Source organism: Leptodactylus fuscus, chromosome 3, assembly GCF_031893055.1.
Source record: "Leptodactylus fuscus isolate aLepFus1 chromosome 3, aLepFus1.hap2, whole genome shotgun sequence".
NCBI classification, from domain to species: domain Eukaryota; kingdom Metazoa; phylum Chordata; class Amphibia; order Anura; family Leptodactylidae; genus Leptodactylus; species Leptodactylus fuscus.
This window is the reverse complement of record NC_134267.1, coordinates 190,063,871-190,076,993: the sequence shown is the minus strand read 5'-3', so window position 1 is coordinate 190,076,993 and position 13,123 is coordinate 190,063,871. Positions and strand designations below refer to the sequence as shown.

The 13,123-nt window shown below is 43.6% G+C and overlaps 1 protein-coding gene across 1 annotated transcript in view; it reads left to right on the top strand.

The window, feature by feature from the left end:
* KLHL6 (kelch like family member 6) overlaps positions 1–13,123 on the top strand; it is a 47,845-nt gene that overhangs the window by 11,003 nt on the left and 23,719 nt on the right. The gene's annotated exons all lie outside the window — the stretch shown is intronic.

The following is a 13,123-nucleotide window of genomic DNA, read 5'->3' as shown; positions in this document are numbered from 1 at the left end:
TTGTTATATTCTATGGTCACAGTGAAAAACCAATGACTGTTTCTTATTATCGGAGTTATGTTGTGGCTGCTACCGAAAGGGTAAACTACTGTGACAACGATATGGGTACTATTGTCACTGCTAAACGGAAAGGATGAGCATCTCTTGCAGTTCAGTCGATGACCTCAAGCATAAGTGTATTTTCGACTTCTCACAATTCAAGTACATTGAACCTTCTCCAAAAGACCACCTCCTAGAGGAGAGCACTCCCTTATCTACATCAGATTTCCTCTGGTGTTGCCATATACTATGCATATTGGTCACCTTCTTAAAAAAGGCCACCCCCACAGTAATCTCATACACCATCAATAATACTGTGTTAATAGAGAAAGTTCTCTGGTCTGGATCCTCATCTCATGTACAGAGTGGTGGACCTGCCCTGTCTATCATTACACACAGCCCAATAGTTTCAATAGGGACTGTCTAATGTGTCTCCTGTGGTAACTCTGCTGGGAAACAAAATACTCACTGCCAGGATTCCTCATACATTACATCTTATTGCTCCCAGGACACTTTACTCATTGTCAAGACTGGACAATCCATTTATCATATACAGTGGGGCAAAAAAGTATTTAGTCAGTCACCAATAGTGCAAGTTCCACCACTTAAAAAGATGAGAGGCGTCTGTAATTTACATCATAGGTAGACCTCAACTATGAGAGACAAAATGAGAAAACAAATCCAGAAAATCACATTGTCTGATTTTGTAAGAATTTATTTGCAAATTATGGTGGAAAATAAGTATTTGGTCAGTAACAAAATTTCATCTCAATACTTTGTTATTTATCCTTTGTTGGCAATGACAGAGGTCAAACGTTTTCTGTAAGTCTTCACAAGGTTGGCACACACTGCTGTTGGTATGTTGGCCAATTCCTCCATGCAGATCTCCTCTAGAGCAGTGATGTTTTGGGGCTGTCGTTTGGCAACACGGACTTTCAACTCCCTCCAAAGGTTTTCTATAGGGTTGAGATCTGGAGATTGGCTAGGCCACTCCAGGACCTTGAAATGCTTCTTACAAAGCAACTCAGTATTCTTTTTCCTCCAAACACGAAAAGTTGTGTTTCTACCAAACAGTTCCAGTTTGGTTTCATCAGACCATAGGACATTCTCCCAATACTCTTCTGGATCAACCAAATGCTCTCTAGCAAACTTCAGACGGCCCGGACATGTACTGGCTTAAGCAGTGGGACACGTCTGGCACTGCAGGATCTGAGTCCTTGGCTGCGTAGTGTGTTACTGATGGTAGGCTTTGTTACATTGGTCCCAGCTCTCTGCAGTTCATTCACTAGGTCCCCCCGCGTGGTTCTGGGATTTTTGCTCATCGTTCTTGTGATCATTTTGACCCCACGGGGTGAGATTTTGCGTGGAGCCCCAGATCGAGGGAGATTATCAGTGGTCTTGTATGTTTTCCATTTTCTAATTATTGCTCCCACAGTTGATTTCTTCAATCCAAGCTGGTTGCCTATTGAAGATTCAGTCTTCCCAGCCTGGTGCAGGGCTACAATTTTGTTTCTGGTGTCCTTTGACAGCTCTTTGGTCTTCACCATAGTGGAGTTTGGAGTCTGACTGTTTGAGGGTGTGCATAGGTGTCTTTTTATACTGATAACAAGTTTAAACAGGTGCCATTACTACAGGAAATGAGTGGAGGAAAGAGGAGACTCTTAAAGAAGAAGTTACAGGTCTGTGAGAGCCAGAAATCTGGATTGTTTGTAGGTGACCAAATACTTATTTTCCACCATAATTTGCAAATAAATTCTTACAAAATCAGACAATGTGATTTTCTGGATTTGTTTTTTCATTTTGTCTCTCATAGTTGAGGTCTACCTATGATGTAAATTACAGACGCCTCTCATCTTTTTAAGTGGTGGAACTTGCACTATTGGTGACTGACTAAATACTTTTTTGCCCCACTGTATTGACATGGTCAAACTGTGTTATGACTGTGATTGTGTAAATGCAGGAACACATTGCCAAAGGTTATTCTTTTCTGGCACAGATCTTCTGCATTCTTATGGAAAGTAGTAAACATGTGGCCTTTAAGAAGAGCTATTATATAGTGTTGTGAATAAAGCCATTTTACATGTTTATGAGAAGAGAATTTGCAAGTTCTCTAAGGTGGCAAAAGGTAGTTCCTTGTGCAAATTTTAGTGTCTCTTCGAAGTGTCAGTGACAGCTGTCAGAACACATTTGGTTGGGAGGACACAACTGTAACTTGATGATATTAAAGCCGCTCTGCCGGGTCCCATTCCACCCTGTCTGAGGACAGTATAATATAGAGGGGGGTATGCTGAGCCAGGTGATATAGAATTTCCATTATATGATCCATGTAAACAGTTGTATAAGTGATGCCAGGAATGACAGAATGTGACTGTAATGTGACTGTCAATCATTTTGTGTTTTGGTGAGGGAAGCACGACTCCCATGCCTTCACTATGAATCTTGGCAAAGATTAAATGCTATATACCCCCAAGCTCAGCTTCTCTCCATCTATCCTAAACTGACCTCAGATAAAGTCACATAGGCAACATGACAGTTCTGCTTTGGAAGGGGGAAGGTATAAAGGCCTGCATTCACTGTAAGGTAAACGCTCTCTTCTATCATGTTTGTTAATTTCCCAATGGAGGAAAAAGTGAAAAAAAAGCTACCATTATGTTTTTTACATTGCAATGAATGCAGACAGAGGGGGCTCCATATGCAACAGTCACTTTATTGCCAGTAAAGTCCATTACTTTCATCTTATGATGGATAAGAACAATGGACATTAGTAACAGAACCATTAAAGCTCCCTTAGTGTGCAATAAAATCACAGACCACCAGATCACTGTTTTTGGGCCTAACATGTTCTCTGGTCTTGTAAGACCAACATTAGGACGCTGCCCAGAAATAATAACTCTAAAGCCATACAACAGGAATCTTACTCTATTCTGATTAATCCCTATCAGGAATGGGCAAAATGTTGATGAATAGGGAACTCATTTAGCTATGGGTATCTGGGGGGTTTCTTCAGTACATATGTAGTATGTTAGCTATTTTCACTGCCTCTTTCACTAGCCCAGCTTCTCCATTAACAATGTTTGTTTCAAAGCATAGGCGTAACTACCAGGGTAGTAGACATAGCGGCTGGTATATGGCCCTACAACTAAGGGAAACATGTTTAGAGGGAATGTGGAAAACTGACTGCACCTCTAATACTTCTTAATAGGACATCATATTGTCTGCCTGTGACATCATTAGAATTACTTTCTTTACATGCTGTTATGTAACAGTGTACACAGTGATCTAAGTGTTTGTACTTACTTCTGTGCTATGATGTGATAATGGGTATTATACCTTTACTGTGACATCAGTGTATTATCTAGTACTGACACATCTCCATGTATATTATCCCTGTACTGTGACATAACTGTGTGATTATTACGGTACTATGACATCTCTGTGCACATCAGTGGCGTAACTACCACTGTAGCAGCAGAGGGAGCTGCCACAGGGCCCGGGACATTAGGGGCCCGGTGACAGCCACTACTGCTGCTATCATTATACTCGGGGGTCTTTTCGGACCCCCAAGTATAATGATCGGCAGCCCAAGAGAAGTAAGAAACATAAAAATACTGTTACTTACCTCTCCACGATCCGGGCAGGCTTCGGCCTAGTCGTCTGATGTCTCATGACCCCGGCCTGCGTCCCGGGTCATGTGATGTCTGACGTCATTGAAGATGGACTACTTCAGAGGCCAACAGCGTAGGAGCCGGGAGATAGGTGAGCAATAGAGTTTTTTTAAAATGTTTTTCTCCCCCTGGGTCTCCGATTATTATACTCTGGGGTCTGAAAAGACCCCAGAGTATAATAATTGTTTATGGGTGTCCACAGTGGGACATAATACTGTGTGCAGGGGCCACTATGGGGTACAATACTTTGTGCAGGGGCCACTATGGGGGATAATACTGTGTGCAGGGCTACTATGGGACATAATACTGTGTGCAGGAGCTACTATGGGACATAATACTGTGTGCAGGAGCTACTATGGGACATAATACTGTGTACAGGGCCACTGTGGGGCATAATACTGTGTACAGGGCCACTATGGGGGATAATACTGTGTGGAGGGACCACTATGGGGGATAATAGTGTGGAGGGGCCACTATGGGGGATAATACTGTGTGAAGGGGCCACTGATGGACATAATAGTGTGTGCAGGGGCCACTAAGGGACATAATACTGTGTGCAGGGGGCACTATGGGGCACAATATAGTGCACAGGAATGCGTAGGAGGGGGTCGGTCAAGGTCTTCGGCGTCGGTGCTGGTTGAGGGACCACTATAGCACATTATACAGTATGCTGGTACTGCAATGGGACATTATACTGTGTGGAGGGGCCACTATGAGACATTATACCGTTTGAAGTGGCCACTATTTGACATTATATTGTGTGGAGGAGCCACTATAGGACATTATACTGTGTGGAGGGGCCACTCTGGGACATTATACTGTGTGGAGGAGCCACTATGAGACATTATACTGTGTGGAGGGGCCGCTATGGGACATTATACTGTGTGGAGGGGCCACTATGAGACATTATACTGTGTGGAGGTGCCACTATGAGACATTATACTGTATGGAGGTGCCACTATGGGACATTATACTGTGTGGAGAGGTTGCTATGGGACATTATACTGTGTGGAGGAGCCACTATAGGACATTATACTGTGTGGAGGGGCCACTGTTTGACATTATATTGTGTGGAGGAGCCACTATAGGACATTATACTGTGTGGAGGGGCCACTCTGGGACATTATACTGTGTGGAGGAGCCACTATGAGACATTATACTGTGTGGAGGTGCCACTATGAGACATTATACTGTATGGAGGTGCCACTATGGGATATTATACTGTGTGGAGAGGTTGCTATGGGACATTATACTGTGTGAAGTGGCCACTATTTGACATTATATTGTGTGGAGGAGCCACTATAGGACATTATACTGTGTTGAGGGGCCACTCTGTTACATTATACTGTGTGGAGGAGCCACTATGAGACATTATACTGTGTGGAGGGGCCGCTATGGGACATTATACTGTGTGGAGGGGCCACTATGAGACATTATACTGTGTGGAGGTGCCACTATGAGACATTATACTGTATGGAGGTGCCACTATGGGACATTATACTGTGTGGAGAGGTTGCTATGGGACATTATACTGTGTGGAGGAGCCACTATAAGACATTATACTGTGTGGAGGGGCCACTGTTTGACATTATATTGTGTGGAGGAGCCACTATAGGACATTATACTGTGTGGAGGGGCCACTCTGGGACATTATACTGTGTGGAGGAGCCACTATGAGACATTATACTGTGTGGAGGTGCCACTATGAGACATTATACTGTATGGAGGTGCCACTATGGGATATTATACTGTGTGGAGAGGTTGCTATGGGACATTATACTGTGTGAAGTGGCCACTATTTGACATTATATTGTGTGGAGGAGCCACTATAGGACATTATACTGTGTGGAGGGGCCACTCTGGGACATTATACTGTGTGGAGGAGCCACTATGAGACATTATACTGTATGGAGGTGCCACTATGGGACATTATACTGTGTGGAGGGGCCGCTATGGGACATTATACTGTGTGGAGGGGCCACTATGAGACATTATACTGTATGGAGGTGCCACTATGGGACATTATACTGTGTGGAGAGGTTGCTATGGGACATTATACTGTGTGGAGGAGCCACTATAGGACATTATACTGTGTGGAGGGGCCACTGTTTGACATTATATTGTGTGGAGGAGCCACTATAGGACATTATACTGTGTGAAGGGGCCGCCATGTCACATTGTAATGTCTGGAGGCCTCTTTTGGACATTATACTGTGTGAAGGGCCAACTGTGAGACATGATAGTGTGTGTAAATTAGGCTTATACCATGTGGGGGCCAGGACAGGGAGTTTTTTGATGGAAAAATGGCTTGATTTTAAAAGAGGGCAAATATCTCCATTGTGCGGCATCGTAAATGGAACCTCAACTTGATATGAATGTAAAATAGTTGAGTACTGTATAAAACTGTCCTATAAAGTAGATTGTATTGCCAGAGTTACTCTGTCACCTGTGTCCGGCCCCTCCTAGCATTAGTGCCCCACTCCTCTCCTTTGCTGCTAATGTCGCATACATATAGGGTGTGTGCCTCAGCTCTCTCTACCTCTTAAGGGTCCAGCGTGCACACCATGTATTCAGTCCCTGCTAGCCATTTGCTATGTAAGTGTGCACAGCCCCCTCAACTTTGTTGTAGTTATGCCTCTTACTTGAACTGTCCTGATCTGTGTATTGACATTAGACTTGTTCCTGACTTCATCCTATCTATGGCTCCTGTCCTACTCAAAAGTCATTTCTGATCCTGGCTTGGACCCGACCTCAGAGCCCTCTGGACCCCTTGCGGGTTATCCTGACCACTTGCTTGTACCTGATTTCTGAATCTGCCTGGAAATTACCATCCTCTTGCCTGACCCCTGGGGCTTTGCACCAGTCTCTATGGGCCTGCTGGGCCAGCTGCTGCCAATACCAGGACCACCGCAGGATGTAGCATTCTGGAAGACTCCCTGCAGCAGAGTCCACATACTTGTACAGGGGTTATAGGTTGAATACTGGGGAGCTGCTTTAACAGTTCCATTAGAAATGGCCCAAAGTCAAACAGGGTTAGTCGCACGGTTAGCCCACAAACTATTGACCCTGACACAGATGTGCTGCAACCAGTATAGAAAAATGTAGGTTGATTCTTCTTAAAATATTGCCACTTCCTCATTTGTAAACTGTGGAGGACATGTGTGCAAATGTCTAGACTCCTGACTCTTCCTCTTTCATGCAGCTGACCTACTGTACATCTGTAGATGTTTGTTTCCATCTAATGTATACATCATCAAAATTTCCATATCCATGACTCTGCGTAGGGGAAGTCCTGAGCACCACAGATTTATAGAACAAGTGCAAATGTTCAGTTTGAAGCCACAAAAACAATCTCTTTGAGATGGTAAATCGTGTTCTGCACCAGATCTTTTTCCTTTCTTCCTTTTGTCTTTATTTTTTCCTATAGCTACTTCTAGTAATGACATATTTGTTACTTTTCAGCGGTTAATGGGGGAACTCCTGTAAAGTTTTGTAAGCTAAAACTCTTTTCATTGTAATTGATGATCAGCGTCCTTACTAATCTCCAATAAATGCTTTCTCCAAGCACAAGTTCAGGATGTTTCCTGGTATCCCGCACTGCAGCTACTGGGTGACTACTTGGTGTCTCTATGCTACTGAGGGCTAGACAGAAAAATGTAGGCAGCCACTATTCTACAGAAGAACTGGATGTCACCAGTTCAATATATACTGTACAGTTCAATATATACTGTCCTTTTTTTTGCATCAGGGGTAGAGTTTGGGGCCATGGGTGTAACTTGAGGGGGTGCAGACGGTGCCGAGGAATTGGGGCCCATACACACTGGCAACAGTATTGAGATTGTGGCTTCCATCTGGCCCATAAGCCAAGGAGACCCAGAGATTATCCTAACCACACTAAGATTGGTTAAACTCCTTAGCACCCATAATCATCAATATCAAGAATTGGCTATAGGGATGAGGTAGGGGGCCCCCGGACAAAAGATTGCATCAGTGCCCACAAGACTTTAGTTACGCCACTGGTTGGGGCTTTGGGGGCTTTTTTTTTTTTTTTTTTTTTTTGGGGGGGGGGGTGTTTGCAGAGAGCAGTAGCTCTTCCAGGGTCAAACACAGCCAACACAGAGCCCATGCACCACTATACAGACCTGCAAATGGGTGTCTATGAGTGCGCTGACCATAGGGTAACTCCCTATCGGGAATTATGAGTCTGTAATGTTGCCCATTCCATATAATCTGACGATCAAAACTATTATCGTAGAGCCCCCTCACCTGCAAGGGTCCTGAACAGATGCACAGGGTATATCCACAATATGTCTGCCTGTGAGTCCTCAACGTAGCCCAGAACTTGGGCACAGGAGACCATTCATTTTGTTCTTCTCCTTTGTAGACATTATTTAAACATACAAATGGTGGTTACCTATAAGTCAAAAAGTCATTGGTAATGTTAAACCAACCAAGAAGGGCAGGTTCACTCAGTGAAATTTCAGTATCTTCAAAATTTGGACTCCCATTAATTTCATTGAGAGGCAGAAGCTTCATTTTCATTTGATTCTTTTAGCTAATGGAAAAAGGAAGCATCATGCTCGATCTTCGGGCTGAAGTGAATGGGAAATCCATCTACTATTGGCAGGAATATTTTGGTAGCAGTTTTTGCATAGCAGTTCTAGCTTCAATATCCACCTTATGAACTTACCGGAATAGCAGCATCGCTCCTGCTGGCTTCATGCAGGGCAGGAGCGTAGCGATGTTGCAGGCACCTGTGCTGGTGTCTAACACTCCCCGGCATCCGCCTCTCTATTACAGCGGATGCCGGGTCTGTATTGCATTGTGAAGGCTGTATGATGCCTAGCTGCATCGGGAGCGCACACGCAGGGCCAGCGGCATAGAAGTGACGACTTCTCGCAGGCTGGCTTTGCATATGTAACCCCGCCCACCAATGACGGAACAAAGCCGGAAGAAAGAAGAATTTACAGCAGCGAAGTCTGGTGAGTATGCGACGTGGGAATACCCCTTTAAGTGATGATAGGATTCAGTATAATCACTGAGGCTGTATTAAAGGGGTCGTCCAGGATTGTTTTAAAGGTGTTAACCCCTTAAGGACACAGCCCAAAAGTGCCTTAAGGACCAGGCCTCGTTTTTCAAAGCTGACATGTGTCACTTTATATGGCAATAACTTTGAGACACTTTAACTTACACAAGTGATTTTGAGAATGTTTTTTCGTGACACACTGTACTTCATGTTAGTGTTAAAATCGAATCAATATTTGTGTGTTTATTATAAAAAAAATAGGAAATTTGATGGAAAGTTGCAAAAAAAATCGCAATTTTCAAAATGTCAAAATTCATGGAAATTAAAACAATATGGAGGCGAAAGTTAGACCTTTCATTTTTTTTTCTAGAATACATTCATATAGTCCTAAAATTAACACATTCACAAAGGGTTAAAGGAAAAATTGCATCTCACATTTTGTTATACAATTTCTCCGGAGCACAGAAATACCCCACATGTGGGTGTCAACTGATTTTTGGGCACATAGCAGTGCACGGAAGGGAAGGAGTGACACTGGACGTTTGAAAAGCAGTTTTGTTGGAATAATTTTTAGGCATCATATCTCATTTGCAGAGCCCCTAGAGTATCACTACAAAGGAAACCCCCCAAAAAGGACCCCATTTTGGAAACTACACCCCTCACAGAATTCATTAAAGGGATTCTACCACTAAAACACATTTTTTTCTAGTTACCACGTCGGAATAGCCTTTAAAAAGGCTATTCGTCTCTTACCTGTGGAAGTGCTCTCCGCCGCGCCGTTCGTTCAAAATACCGGTTTGTACCGGTATGCTAATTAGTTCTCTCGCAGCGATGGGGGCGTCCCCATCGCAGGAGCAGCGATGGGGGCGTCCCCATTGCAGCTCGAAAACCGACTGCAGCGCCGCCTCTCTGGTCTTCGGTGTCCTCCCCTTGCTTCTTCAGCGTACTGTCGGACGCCTGCGCAGTACGCTCTGTTCGGCGAAGATTGCCGAACGTACTGCGCATGCGCGAAATTGCGGTCCCAGCCATAGTGCGGGACCCCATTTATAGTGACCCCATTTTGTAAACTGCACCCCTCAAACAATTTATCAGGGGTCTAATGAACATTAGTATCCCAGACATGACTGCACAGCGGATGGTTGAGCGTGAATATATAAGCTGTGCAGAGTGCATTGGGAACACCAAATTCCCCACTATATCCCCAGTAGTTCCTAAGATTGGGGGGTCACTTTGCGTGTCAGTTCTGGTATATTTTCCCTCATAAGCTCTAAATCTGGGGTGTCCCCTGGTATACGCTTATACACTGCTTATGCATTCCCTTCCTGCCGCAGCCAGTTGTGTTCTAATGATTTGGTGATTTTTGGTGATTTTTGTCTTTACATTGTACAAACTATATTTGTTTTATTTGTCTGGTGATGGGGGCCATATGAGGGCTTGTATTTTGTGGGATGAAATGTATTTTGTAATGACAACATTTCTGGGTGCCTATAAACTATAGAATACATTTTATTAACTCTTTCTTGGTGGATTGGAAACCTCCCCAGCAATTCTGGTATTGCTTTTTAACTTTTAATTAATTAAATTAATTTAATTTTTTTTCCACCTAGCGTAGCGTATAAGTAACATGTGACCTTTTTATTTATGTCCCACTAGATGACCTGAACCAGTGATCCTGCACAAACGCAGTTTTTCTCCCATTCCAATTCAGATTTGTTTTTCCAGCTTCACAGTACAATATATGGGATATTAAAAGGTACCATTATAAAGTACAATTTGTCCTGCAAAAATTAAGCTTTCAAAATGCTCTGTGAACAGAAAAATAAAAAGTTGTGGTGTTTGGAAGGCAGGGGGTGAAAAGCAAAAATCGAAGAAAAACAAAAAATGGTTGCAGCGGGAAGGGGTTAAATAATTTTCCATGTCACTCTATATGTATAAAAGAAACTAAACTAGACAAACTAAATCCTGAATTAAGTTAATTAATAATAGTGATACCACTTCTGCAGGGACTTTCTTTGCAGCAGTTATCTTATTCACAGATAAGATCACTAGAGGCCACTATAGATAACACCACTGACCCACTTGTATCCACTACTGACAATAGATGATATCACAACTTATCTACTTCTTTTTCTTGCACAGATCATGCCTAGAACACTCCAGTAGACCTCAGGCTGGTTTGCGGAGTTGGGATTCAGTTCCCCTCTCCGCTTGAAAAATGCAGAGAGAAAAGTGCTGCAAGCTCCAAATTTTTTGCCCTTTTTGCGCAGAAACCAGGTGGAAATCTGGAGAACCCCATTATAGTCAATGGGGTCCATGGGTAACCACTTTTATAAGCAGATTAAGTTTCCATTCGGGGGTTTCCCAAGCAGACTTCCAAAATGGAAACCCGAACGCAGGTGTAAACCTAGCATCAATGTGTTGGCTCCAGCCTATTGCTACTCATGCCCATGACAGTGCTGTAAAGGTTTTATCCTGTTATGGACACTTATCCCGTATCCACAGAACAGGGAATAAATGTCCGATCACTGGGGCTGGGACTGCAGTGCTCGCAGCCCCATGCAAGTGAATGGAGTACCAGTCATGCAAGCGCACTGTTGTTCTATTAGGGGACCCCTCCTCCAGATCACTGGGGGACCCATCGATGAGGCCTCCAGCGAGTAGACGCTTATCCTCTGTCCTGTGGATAACGTATAAGTGTCCATGACCAGACAACCCCTTCAAATGCTGTTGCCAAAGCAGAAGAGAAGCTCAGGCAAGACGGCAGCCCTCATAATCTTACACAGCAAATACAATAAAAATATATACAGCCAGAACATAAAAACAGATTAGAAAAAATATACTTCACTATCTGGTTTCAATAAATTAAAAAATGGCAACACATTCCCTGTACGTAATAAAATAGTCTATCAACATTACAAAATGTAAGCCTCTTATAAAACATTTTCTGGGTCCAGTTAACAACTGGTGTTTCTTTCCATCCCATGGAAATGATGGTGTTTAGTTCCAGGAGGAAACATGAGATAATCTGTGATACATCGCCCTGTAAAGACGCCAGAAAGCGTTCGGCTCGTCTTCATGCCTGATCAGCACAAAAACAGATCTGTCACTAAACTGGCAATCTGCATGGAATGAGGGATTGACCCAGTCACTGAGATTACACAGCTATGCCTCTTGCTTGCTCTCCTCTTCCAACTATGTTTTTGGCTTGGACTTTCTACAAGTTACACAGTGAGGTCACCTTCACACAGCGGGGGTCACTTGGTCTTATTAAAGAGGACCCGACACCTTTCCTGATATGTCTATTTTGTAAAATACCTGTATTCACTGTTAGATCCCCGGACTCTGCACCACGCTGTTCCTCTGTTATTCCTCCTAGACATATATGAATATATTGACAACTAGGTATTACCATTCCCCTTGTCATAGTCTGACAATGTCAGCTCTGATGTGAGAGTATGTAAGGACACGAGTCCTATTGGGAGCGCCCAGATGTCAGTGCACTTATAGTTTCTAATAGTAATAACAGAGGATCATCATGGGCTGGAATGGTTTCCGGTATATAGTAAGTAAGCAGCTTAGTAAGTGGCTATAGCTCATTGCTTGGAGTGGTTGGACCAGGCATATAATGGTGAGTTCACACGGAGTAAAGTGCCGCGTGATGTGGCACATAGACGCCGCGTGAGCTTTTGCGGGCCGTATACGCTCCCATTGATTTCAATGGGAGCTGGGATTGTATATGCGACGCTATTTTGCGGCCGCAAAATATTGCCGCGTCTACGATCCTCACTCCCATTGAAATGAATGGGAGCTTTTGTGGAGCGCAATCTGCTGACACGTGTATATGCGCTCCACTTTCCTCCGTGTAAACTTACCCTAAGACTCAGGAGCCCTGGTACACAAGCTCGGCTTGGGCCTGTCTGCACAACTTCTCTTTAGCAGCGTCATTCCTATATATTTTTGTAACACTTATGTTTTTCTTTTTGGGTTTAGTCCACAATGAAGACCTGACAATATATCTGTGCGCTCACAGGCTTCCCATCATTCACATCCACTGTCATTGCCCACCGTCAAATTGTAATCATTTCTCCTTTCGTGCTGCAGTAAATGGGATTACTAACTGCCATTTTTGCCATGAAAAGATAAATTTTCTCTTTTCTGACAGTAGAAGGCTGTGTATCGTATCGTGCAGGCCATCATACAAAATCAAAGGATCTCAAAGAAAATGATCAAGTCTTAGTGTGTTGACTTGAGGATCAACTGTGGGCCCTCTTGGCTTCTGGGCCCAGTCGCAGCGGTGACCACTGAAACCCTTATAGCGATATCAGTGTGTTGGACCATATGTGGACCCGCTCCTTACTCTGCCCCATAAGGTCTGGAGCAGGACATAACCTGT